Source organism: Gopherus flavomarginatus, chromosome 23 (assembly GCF_025201925.1).
Source record: "Gopherus flavomarginatus isolate rGopFla2 chromosome 23, rGopFla2.mat.asm, whole genome shotgun sequence".
NCBI classification, from domain to species: domain Eukaryota; kingdom Metazoa; phylum Chordata; order Testudines; family Testudinidae; genus Gopherus; species Gopherus flavomarginatus.
Window position 1 is genome coordinate 11,836,981 of NC_066639.1, and position 12,242 is coordinate 11,849,222.

The 12,242-nt window shown below is 48.2% G+C and overlaps 1 protein-coding gene and 1 pseudogene across 2 annotated transcripts in view; one reads left to right on the top strand and one right to left on the bottom strand.

Annotated features, from left to right (window-relative positions):
- LOC127039351 (zinc finger protein OZF-like) overlaps positions 1-12,242 on the top strand; it is a 1,232,974-nt gene that overhangs the window by 104,896 nt on the left and 1,115,836 nt on the right. The window lies entirely within an intron of this gene.
- Positions 1-12,242, bottom strand: part of LOC127039334 (zinc finger protein 879-like) — an 82,766-nt pseudogene that overhangs the window by 44,693 nt on the left and 25,831 nt on the right.

Sequence of the window (12,242 nt, forward strand, 5' to 3'; positions counted from 1 at the left end):
TGTTTCCTCCTCGTCTCTTACTACCTCCTTCTTAGCTCTAACCCTGCACACACCCTCCCCATGTCCTGGCACCCCAGAATTAGCTACTCTCCCCTTCCTCTCCTCCTCTGACATGGCTCTGGTCTCCTTTCAGCATTGGGCTCTTGAATGGCAACATTATACCCAGTTCTATTGAAAGAGGAGCTCATCTGACTGTCACACAAGCCATGCGTCAGTCACATACCCATTTACTCAGTTTAGAATTCTACATCCTCTTAAAAAGACTGAATTTTTAATAATTTTTAAAACATTTTTATTTATTTTTTATTTATTTATAACTTTATTAATTAATTTAAAAAAGTTATTAATGTAGTTATTAATGTAGCCAATAAGCATACATTAAATGCAATTTCAAAATTACTGATGACAAATGTCTAAAAATTATTCTAGTGGGTGGGAGATAAGGCAAAAAAAGGAGGGCAAGGAAACTGGTCAAAACTTGGATGATGGATAAAGGTATGAGGTTATTACTGCTTAGGTTATTCAGAGACCCCACAGCTTCTAATAACCCAGGGGACAGGACTCCTTACCCAGCGAGGTCACCGTCTCATAGTTCTCCTGCATGACATCCCTGTAGAGGGCTCTCTGAGTGGGGTCCAGCAGAGCCCCCTCTTCTCTGCGGGAATACACAGCCACCTCCTTGAAGATCACCGGCCCCTGAAAGAGCAAGAGTCCAACACTCAGCACCTGGTGCCCCACACTCATGGGGGAGAGGAGCCAATCAAATGGAAGCTCTGGGTGGCTCACAGTCAGAGTCCCACCCGCACCCCGCTCAGAGCAGCCAGGAAACGTCAGGGTGAGGGGATGAAGCAAGAGAACCTTGTCTCTCTCAGCAGATCCATCACCCCCCTACTAGCCACAGACGGATACAGGAGATGGAGGCCCTAGCAGGGTGCAGGGAGAGTTCACTGGCAGGGAGCCCAATGCTCTTCTCATTGTAAAGAGCTGGACAGGGCCAGACATAGTCCGGGGCAGACTACATGACGGTCCCGGGGGGCCTTGCTGAGGGGGTTCCTCCAGCAGGAGTATCCTGTCTCTCCTCTCCCCACTTCTCTTCAGCTGTCTGACTTACAACTGTTCCTGTAGAACTGCCCTCTCCCGCCACTTGGAGCTGCCCCTGCCAAGCTGCTCCCAGGGGCCTCCTGTGTGCTGCGCAGGCGGGGTTGCTGATATTGGGGTGGCCTCACCCTCCTGCTTCTGTGCCCAGTCTCTGCTGAGCTGAACTGGGGGGACAAGATTCTGTGCTGCTGCCTCTGGGTCAGGAGTGGGAGCTGTGGCCCCTGCTGCTGTGTGAACGAGCCTTTGGACTAGTGAGTGCCGCTGTGCTGGAAATGACAGCGGGCTGTGTCTCACACTCCCCCAACACACACACACACCCCACAACAGACACTTCAATTACTGTTATTACTTCTTTTTACTTCCTGTCAAAATGCACAACGTACATATAGTCTCTGTAATTTTATTCTTTCACATTTGGTCAGGATGATAGTGCTGTTAGTTTAGCTTTTTAACTGGTCTGTGCATTTTGTCATTTTATTTCTCTCCTGTGCTTAAATTCGGTTCTTTGAGTAATGAGTTCTAAAATGCCTCACCTGTCCTGGCTGCAGTAATTATCATTATTACTGTTATTACTGTATTGTGCTTTGTCATTCATTATTTAAAATGCTACTAGCAAACAACAGACTATACATTTTGCTTGTACTTACCTTAGCAGGGTTTGATTGAAAAAAATTAGCTAAACTCAAAACTTCAGACACTGTGCAGATGAAGATCACTTATCTTCAGATTGTATTTTTAGTCTGTGATGAGGCAGGGAGTGGGGAGGATTGACCTGGGGAAGTTGCGGGGGAGTTTTACTGGGACTGTCTGCATTGGGGATAGGATACCAGGGTGTGACTTCACTTGAGGGACAATAGCTGAGCATGTAACCTGAGCCCAAGGGGGGGGATGAGGCCAGGTGACACCTTCTGCCCTGGAAACTGGACAAAGGCTGGAGGAGGAGCCGGTGGGTGTGGCTGGAAGAGACGGCTAGAGGGGATTTTTCAGTTAGGAGTTGGCTGGGGAACTGAGTCTGCCTCCCTACTCCCCGCCCCAAGAGGGACCTGACCATGGGGTCCTGTTGTCTGTACCTACAAACTCTGGTTTGGACTGTGTTCCTGTCATCTAATAAACCTTCTGTTTTACTGGCTGGCTGAGAGTCAGAGTGAATGGTAGGAAGTGGGGGAGGTGCAGGCAACGGTCTCCCTCAAACTTCATGATACAGTTAAATCTGGAAAATAACTTAAAATTCCTATGAAAATAAATGCACCTCCAAGTACGATACTAATAGCAAACATGGAGTCAAATGTTAGTGAGCCAAATACATGATTCTGATAAGCAAACATAAATGCCAAAATAACTAGAAAATAAATTACCTTTCTTAATAAAAGAGAAAAAACCTTAATCATGTATGTAAATTAAGTAAATATGTTTTCAGTGGAGTGAAAAATAATTGACTAAAATAGAGGAGATGGCGGCAGTAACACAGAGTGTGTCTGTTCAGTAAAATCTGCTTCCTTTCTCTATATTTATTTATCTCTGCTAAAGAGAGAGTGCAAAGTATCAAACTTGTGTTTCTGATACCTGCATTAAAGCTCCAGAACTGATACCTCAAGGTTTGGGATGGGAATATCTTGCTGTGTTATCTCCTGATTGTCCTAAATTTACTACGTGGCTGTAATTGGAGTCCCGTATATATTTATCTTTCTTTACATAACAATGAGATACACTGCTCATCAGTGAATTTCTAAGTTATTTTCTGTAAAAAACGCTACAGTTTTCAGGTGCCTCAGTAGCCCCTGAGATCACAATTAACGTTGCCTCTCTCCACAAAATCTGAAATGGCCCCTGGTGAGCCAGGAGCAGCCACAGAGCTGCAGGGTATCTGGGGTTCTAGTAAGAGGCAGCCCCCATGTGAGAGCACAAAGCCCGTTGTGAGCTGCAGGCAGAGCGCCAGGCACCACAAGCCACAGCAGCAGTGTAGGAGTAAGGGTGGGAACGACAGCCAATGATTTTAGTTTACTGTTCATTTACTATGTGGTGTTATAAATAACTAACACGTTATGTCATATAGAATCACTGTATGCTAAATAGGGAATCAATCGATCGGTATGTAGCAAGAATAATCATGTATTCGGTATCTAAGTAAATAGGGTTGAAACACAAGGCCTGTAGGTTGAGACCTGCAAGGTTTTAGCTTTGCTATTTTAGGCCTTGGAGCCAAGAAACGCTGACAGAAGTAAATGGCCGAGGAATAACCCGATGCCCTAAGATGATGGGAGAAGAGGTACCAAGTGGTAATAGGGTGAACAATTAGTCAGAAGATTAATTTTAAATAAAAAAATTCTGTAAGGCACATTTGGAAACAGAGGTGCCTTTAACCACAGGATACAGGAGGTGCGTCAATGCTAAGGAGGTATAATCAGAATCACATTATAAAAAGGGGGTGCCTAGAGCAGGAAAATTGAGCTCCCTACGGAACCATCCCTCCACTGATGATCATTCCAGGAGAGACACATCAGCCCCTAATACTATTGTTCAGGATGTGAGTAGAAGTAGAGTTGTAACTTTTGCACAGGTCTTTATACAATGTCTATATCGGGGTCGGCAACCTATGGCACGTGTGCCAAAGACAGCACGCGAGCCAATTTTTAATGGCACGCTGGAGCCTGCCAGGACTCCAGCATGCCACTAAAAATTCTGCCCAGCCCGGTGCGCTCTCCTTTGTCTCCACTTCCCCCACGGAGGCAGGGAGCAGAAGCATAGCTGTGCGTACGGGGTGGGCAAATGGCCCCACTCTCCCAGCGCGGGAAGCCGCGGGGTCTGCGCTCCGCAGCCGAGCGCAGCAAGCTGCCTGCCCCTTTCCCGCCTTCTCCCCTCCCCTGGAGCCCTGCCGCTGCGCGCAGTACTCTGGGGCTTGGGGCTGTGCGCTCCCAAGGGCAGCGTTTGGCTCTGCAGGGGGGAAGACATGCTCCCCGCTCAACCGGAGGGGTGGGGGTGTGTGCTCCCGCAGAGCAGCATATCCAGCTCTGTGTGGAGCCTCACGGTAAGGGGCCCGGAGCTGGGGGATTGGGTAAGGGGTGGGGGCAGTAAGGGGACAGGGAGCAGGGTGGGTTGGATGGGGGGGTCGGATGGGGCGTGGGAGTCCCAAGGTTTGTGAGGGGGCAGGGGGTGGATAAGGGTCAGGGGACCGGGAGCAAGGAGGGTCCTGGGGGGGGAAGTTAGGGTGGAGGGGTCTCTGAAGGGGGTGGTCAGGGGACAAGGAGTGAGGGAGTTGTATGAGTTGGGAGTTCTGGGGGTCCTGTCAGGAGGCAGGGGTGTGGAAAGGGGTTAGGGCAAGCAGGGAGTTGGGGGCTGGATGGATTGGGAGTTCTGGGGGTTCTGTCAGGGGGCAGGGAGTGGTTGGATAGGCATGGGAGTCCCGGGGGTCTGGGCTGGGGACAGGGCTGTGGATAAGAGTTGGGGCAGTCAGGGGACAGATAGGAGGTAGAGTCCAGTCTGGGGACAAGGAACAGGGAGGCTTAGTTAGGAGGTGGGGTCCCAGGAGGGGGTACTCAGGGGACAAGGAGCAGCGGGGTTGAGAGTTGTTAGGGGGTGATAAAGAAAACTAATCCCAGGCCCAAAAGCTGGGTCTTGATCAAGCTAATAATTACATCAAGGCCATAGGCCTCAATCATACTAACATATAGAAGAGTAAGGAAAATAATCAATTGCTAACTCACCTGAGGCTCACTCTTTGATTTTAGTACACACTATCATAACACTATTAAATGCTGCTAACACTACCATAACTATTAAATGCTGCTAAACAATAAAATGCTGCTATAAGGGGTTAAACTAACATGAAATCCCTTAAATGACCAATCTATCACTGCCAAAATAGACTAACAGCTGCTAGGTCATTATAGTTTATTAAGTAGCTCATGTAAGCATAAAACATAACTCATAATAACTTGGCCAAAAGAACAAACAATATGTATTTTTTGACCCAAGTTCCTCAAAAAAGCTTAAGTAACAGCTGCATGACCGCAAGTAAAGGGTAACCGGACTGTCAAGGTCTTGGCAATTGCGAGAACTTCCTATGAGGAAGTAGAAAAGAACAAGCTTTGCAATTTTTAGCTCTTTTTGCAATATATAAAAATTATTAATAGCAATTGTTTTTAAAAGATGTCATAGATTAGCCAAATAAGGTAATGACGGATGTATAAGCTCATATGGTAATTTGCGGTTTTAGGCTTTACAAGCACAGGTATCACTGCTGTAAGGTAGAGCGACTTACCCCTTGCTAGGGGACCTGTCGTCTCTCCGTGCATATGCATGTATTCTCTGATTAATCAATAAAGGAGTCTCAGGCTGTCTGATCAACTCAACACAGTGGTGGTCATTTCCACGACAATTTGGTGCGTTGGCCGGGAACCCACGAGAGAGCTTATCCTGGATCGGAGGACCGCAGGCAGTTCCCTTCCAACCCCAGGGCCCAACTAAAAGGTAAGAGACCTTTTGAAATCTCTATCGGGGTTTGGCAGAGGACTGGTCTGTAGGCTCCGGTTTGGGGTAAGTCACAAGCTGGGTTCGAACTTTTAGCCATCAGGCAGACCTGACGCCTTTTCTCTGAGGTTTCAAGGTCATGTAAGTCTTGAAGGTATAAAGCCTTTCCAAAGGCTCCTAAGGTTTTAAAGGTATCGCTGGCAGCCCACGGACCACGCTCCTTTCGGTCCGGAGAGTCCTGATCCGGTCCTGGGCTAGTACGCCCTGGGAATTGATCGGGGGTCCCCTTCCTACTAGGTTTGGTGGGGATCCGGGTTTTAAAGTTTTTCCGCCTTGACACCTGTGTCAAAAAGTGCCTGTGTCTGTGTGTGTGAGGGTCAAGCAGCCAGTGTGAGTGACAGCTTCGGGAAGACGCCCCGAGCCTCCTGCGAAGCGAAAGCTCGTGACCGGGAGTGTCTCGAAAGCAAGCCCCACAGCTGAGCTTTGTATATGTGTGTGGAGAAATTGTGAAGCTTCCTAGCTGGCAGGCCTTGGTAAGTGGCTAGCCTGTTGGGCGCTTGTGTGTTTCCCCGTCCCTTTTCCCTTCCCTTCCATGACCTATGACCCTGTGACCGCTCCTCGAGCACTGTCCTTTCAGGACCGCAGGGTCCCTTTTCTGCCCACTGGAGCCATAAGCTCCCTTCCCTTCTCGGAGAGGAGGGAAGCCCCCAGGAAAACCGTACCGCTAGGTCCGTAGCTTCAGAAGCATCGTTGGCTTAAGGCTGGTGCTCTGGGTTGACGACAGGCGTGCGGGGACCGCGGGTTCTCCGGGAGGAAGCCCGTCCCATCCTTTACCTCCTTCCTTGTAGGTACCTGCTGTATTGTGGGTCAGCGAAAGCATACTCCTGTTTCCCCTGCCCAGGGCAGGTAAAGACGCCATTGGTGTTAGAACCGTGGTAATCCTGATCAGCGTTTCCCTTGTGAGTGGCTTGAGTGAAAGAGGGCTGAAGTGAAAATGGGGTTTGGTCAATCTAAAGGGATTCCTATCCCACCAAAAGGCACTCCTGCTGCTTATATGTATGTGCACCGTGGCCCGTCGACATGTAAATATTTGCAAAAATGGAATTGGTATACCAGAGATGACCCGAAGCTGCAATTTCCCGTAGAAGGCAGTTTCGATCTTGATAGGATTGTGCACCTCCGGGGTGCCCTTGTTGCCAATTCTGTAGGACAGGGACAGTTTGATGCTTATTTTGAATGGCATGATGAAATGGGTAAAAGACGTCAGGAATCCCAAGTTAGGGGTTTAAAAGATACCCAAGAAAAATTAAAAACTCAACTTAAAGAGGCACAGGAAAAATTAAATAGTGCGCAAAACATGTCCAGCCCCCCCTTATTAGACGTGGTTCCCCTCTGCCCATCCCAAACGCGCCCAAAACCGACTGCCCCGAAAAGGATCTACCCTTCACCACCCTCCGATGAACTAATCGATTTGTTCTTAGAATATCGGCAGTGGCCTGATAATCCTGCCCCTGTCTCTAATAATCCTCCCCCATATGGTCAGGGTGATCAAGCGGGGGGTGGGGCAGGATCTGGAGACAGAGGAAGTGAGACAGAATCAGAAAACCGGGGTGGCCATCAGGGCGCCTCCTCATCTCCCTCAGGTTCTAGTAGACCAACGTCTCCCACGACCCCTCCAAGTAGCTCCTCGTCTCAGTCAGCTCTGTCACCAGAGTTGAGCGAGTTGAATGAAGCCCTTGCCCTGATCACAACTGGGGAAATGTTCATGACCCAGTGGCAACTAGAGGCAAGTAAAGAAAACGTAGACTGGGAAGGGGGGGATATTGATTGGGAAAAGGTATCTCCAAATTCCCCGTTACGGCGGTTGTCGGGTACTATAGCTGAAATGAGGCAACTCATGACATCGCCGAAATATGAATCTATTCTGAAAAGTTGCTCTCCCGTCTCCGACCATGACTCTGTAGCCTTTCGCACTCGCCATAGGACTTGGCTGCGTAAGGCTGCAAAAATAAACACCCCGCCTGAGACCATTACCAACTTTCCCCTCCGTCAATTACCAGGCTCGGGAGGGTTAGTGACAGTACATGCCCCCTGGTCACCTGGTGATCTTTACAACCTCATTGAAAAGTTTCCGAAAATCAGGGAAGATCCCGTTAAATTCCAAGAACAATTGGAGATGATAGTCAAGTGTTATAACCCCTCACATGCTGATATGCACCAACTGTTATCAGCTATTGTACCCAAAGAGACCCTTACCCGCCTCTATGCAAGGGCAAATTGGCCAGCTGACCCCAGTCAGCTATCTGAGGCGGAATTTAACCAGAGAAGAGTTAACTTAATCCATGAGGTTCTTAATGTATGCCCAAGGAAAACGGACTGGGCAAAGATAAACGCCTGTAAACAAAACAAGGGAGAAAATCCGGCTGACTTTATGGAACGTATTAAGCAAGTGTTTGAAAGGCATTAGGGGATTGATGATGCAGAACAGGCAGCTACACAGGCGATAGTGGCTGCCTTTGTGCAAGGACTCTTGCCAAAGGTGGGAGAGCAGTTAAGGATTAATATAGTGGATTGAGAAGGCAGAAATCTGGAAGGAATTCTGGCAGCGGCACAACATTTTCACCGTCAGTTAGAAAGAAAAAAGGATGAAACAAAATCTAAACTTATAGCCTTACAAATCTAAAATATGCAAGATTCCGCTGGGAAAGGGCCCAGGCGGAGACCAAAACAGGCGGTAACTAAAGCTCAACCCTCTGCTGGAAATAACCCCCTGACTAATCCTAGCTCCACAGCCTGCTTCTCATGTGGGCAAGAAGGACACTGGAAAGCCAATTGTCCCCAATTGGGAAAAGTCCAGTGCAGATATTGTAAAAAGGAGGGACACCTTATTAAGGACTGCCCTACACGACCCCCTAGACAGTTCCCAAAGCAGGAGGGATTGCCTTTTCCTGCTCCGCCAACCCCGGCCCTTAACTATTAGGAATGCCAGGAGACTAATAACGTCGTCGTTGCCCCCCTCGTTCATGTGGATCAGGCTGGTCCAACAGTTTCTTGTCTAATAAATGGTGTCCCTACCCCTTGCTTGGTTGATACAGGGGCTTCTAGGTCTACCTTAAGAGCACAAGATTTCTCCACTGTACCCCTTTCTTCTGAGGTTGTAACCGCTGTGGGGGTGGGAAATACTCCCATTCTCCATCCTGTGTCATCTCCCTTATCTATATCTATTGGTCCTCTTTCCGCTGACCATGTTTTCCTTCTCAGTCCGTGTTCCCCTGTAAACCTTTTAGGTAAGGATTTGTTGTGTAAACTTCATTGCATTCTTTTGTTCTCCGGACGGGGTCTTTTTAGAGATCCCAGACCCGGCTCACAATGAGGTTCTAGGCCTCCTACAAATTGATCAAGCCCCAGATCGGGAGCCCGCACCCAGTCCTTCCTTGTTGCAACAGGAACTACTGGCAAAGGTACCCCCCTCGCTGTGGGCTGAACATGCTAACCAAGTAGGACGCATTTGTTCTGCTCAAGCCGTTAAAATTTGTCTAAATCCAAGCAAACCTCTCCCTAGGGTCCGGCAGTATCCTCTCTCTCAGCAAGCTGAGGAGGGAATTCGCCCGGTTCTCTCTCCTCTGCTCAAACAAGGGGTCATAGTACCAACAGTGAGTGAATGTAACTCTCCCATTCTTCCTGTGCGAAAACCCGGGAAAAATACCTGGCAATTCGTGCAGGATTTGCATGCCATTAATGCTGCTGTCCTCCCGACTTTTCCGGTAGTCCCTAATCCTGCTACTATTCTCTCTTGTATACCTCCAACTGCCCAGTATTTTTCTGTAATAGATTTGTGTTCTGCTTTCTTTTCTATTCCCATTCATATAGATAGTCAGTTCCTCTTTGCTTTTACTTATCAGGGTGCTCAATACACTTGGACCAGACTACCCCAAGGCTATACTGACTCCCCTACTATCTTTTCTCAACTCTTAAAAAAGGATCTGGATGATATCCTATTTCCAAAAGGGTCTGTCCTAATTCAATATGTAGATGATCTGTTGCTTGCGTCTGAGTCTCTGGAAGCTTCAAAAGCGGATACGCTAGTTTTACTCCAAGCCCTAGCCCAAAAAGGTCATAAGGCTTCAAAATAAAAGTTACAACTCTGTCTCCCCGTAGTTCATTATCTAGGCCATGATATTTCTGCAGGTAAACGCGCTTCATCCTCTTCGCGAGTACAGGCGATTCAGAAGATCCCTAGACCAATCACAAAAAATACAGCTTAGAGGATTTCTAGGAATGGCAGGCTATTGTAGACAGTGGATTCTGGGTTATGCGTCTCTTGTGCGGCCCTTACAGGATCTAACCCTTAACAAAATCTCTGACCCTATTCCATGGCCTGCGGAAGCAGAAACAGCATTTCAGCAAATAAAAATTGCTTTAATCAAAGCCCCCGCTCTCGGTCTACCCGATTACAAAAAACCTTTTACTCTCTTCTGTCATGAAAGAGAGGGTTCAGCCCAGGGTGTTCTCACTCAAACTCATGGAGAAAAACACAGACCCATAGCTTATTTCAGTTCCTCATTAGATCCAGTAGCAGCTGGATTACCCCCTTGTCTTCGGTCTGTTGCAGCGGCTGCAATGTTAGTAGAAGCTTCCGCTTCTCTCGTTCTTGGCAGTCCTCTCACTGTGGCTGTCCCTCATGCGGTTACTGCTCTTCTAACTAAAAGTAAAACACAGCACCTCTCAAATTCCAGACTCACTAAATATGAGATGCTTCTTTTAAATGCTGCAAATGTTACTTTAGTTAAGTGTCCAGTACTAAATCCTGCTTCCCTTTTCCCAACGGCAACCAATGGGGAACCCCATGATTGCTTATCTATAACTGCTGAATTATCTGCTCCCAGACCTGATCTGCAGGATATTCCCCTGCAAAACCCAGAGTTAATTTATTATGTGGATGGTTCCTGTTTAAGGAATGCGGAGGGGCAGCTGGTAGCAGGCTATGCTGTGTGCAATCAACAAAGCATAATAGAAGCCTTTTCCCTTCCTTCAGTGAAGTCGGCCCAAGTTGCTGAACTGTTTCCCCTTTCTCGAGCCTGTTGCTTGGCAACCGGTGTGTCTGTTACTATTTATACTGATTCCAGATATGCTTTTGGAGTAGTGCATGATTATGGGCAGTTGTGGAAATATAGAGGATTTCTTACTTCTACTGGAGCACCTATTAGCCACGGCCTATATGTTAATGCTCTTTTGTCTGCTTTACAACTGCCCTCTGCTATTGCTGTAGTCAAATGTGCAGCCCATCAAAAACCTCATGACGATGTTACTCGAGGAAATGCCCTGGCGGATGCCTCCACCAGGCAAGCGGCCCTTTCCGGGTCTCCGGCTCCTACTGAAATATTGGCTCTTTGTATGTCCCAGCCCTTCTCTTTAGTCGACTCTTTGCAGAACCTAGCGCTTACGCAGGAGTCGGCACCAGAGGATGAGAAAGACCGCTGGAGACAGTCCGGCTGTTCCAAACATCCGGATGATGCCTTGTGGTATGCACCAGACGGCCACCTGGTAGCCCCCTTGGCTCTGCTTCCCCACCTTGCCCGGCTAGCACACAGGCTGGCCCATGTAGGCAAGGAGGGGATGATTGCTTCTGTACTCAAACATTGGTATGCTCCAAAGTTCACAAGCATCGCCCAGCAGTACTGCCGAACGTGTCCTATCTGTTTGGCATATAACAGTGGACGACCTGTGCAAACAACCTAGGCAGCACATCTGCCGCCATAGGGACCATTTGTAAATACCCAAATAGACTTCATAAGCATGCCTAAGTGCTGTTCATATGAGTATGTACTTGTATGTGTGTGCATGTACTCTGGGTGGGTGGAAGCTTACCCATGTGCTAAGGCAGACTCAACTACAGTAGCAAAGAAATTGCTCAAGGAATTTATTCCTCGTTTTGGCATCCCTGTCTCAATTAACAGTGACAGAGGAACCCATTTTACTGGTCAAATCACTCAACAAATCTGTAAGGCCCTCCGTGTGGACCAACGTTTACACTGTGCTCACCACCCTCAAAGTGCAGGAGCGGTGGAACGGAAGAATGGGGACCTGAAAAACAAACTGGCAAAACTGTGTGCAGAAACAGGCCTCAAGTGGCCAGATGCACAACCTCTGGCATTAATGCAAATGAGAAACACTCCTATGCGTAAACATGGATTATCTCCTCATAAGATTCTCATGGCTAGACCGATGAGGATGCCAGTGTCCCCGCCCCTGCCCCCTAACTCCCAAAATTTACAACTCTGTGATGAAAACGTGTTAGAATATTGCAAGGCGCTAATTAGACATGTTAGATTTGTTCATTCACAGGTCCAGAGTGCCCTACCAGATCCAGCTGAGACTGCATGTCATCCCTTGGAGCCTGGTGACTGGGTTTGCTGTAAGGTGTTCCAGCGAAAGTCCGCCTTGGAGCCCAGGTGGAAGGGTCCGTTCCAGGTCCTGCTGACTACCTATACTGCAGTGAAGTGCCTAGGACTCCCAAATTGGGTACACGCATCTCATTGCAAGAAGGTAACACCTCCTTTGGATCCCACCAGTGCCCCATTTGTTCCGCAGCCTCGGCCGGCAGCGTCAACAGGTGAATCTGAGCGGGAACCCAAGTATCACCTTCGAGGTCGGCAGGTTATCTAATCCATCATGAC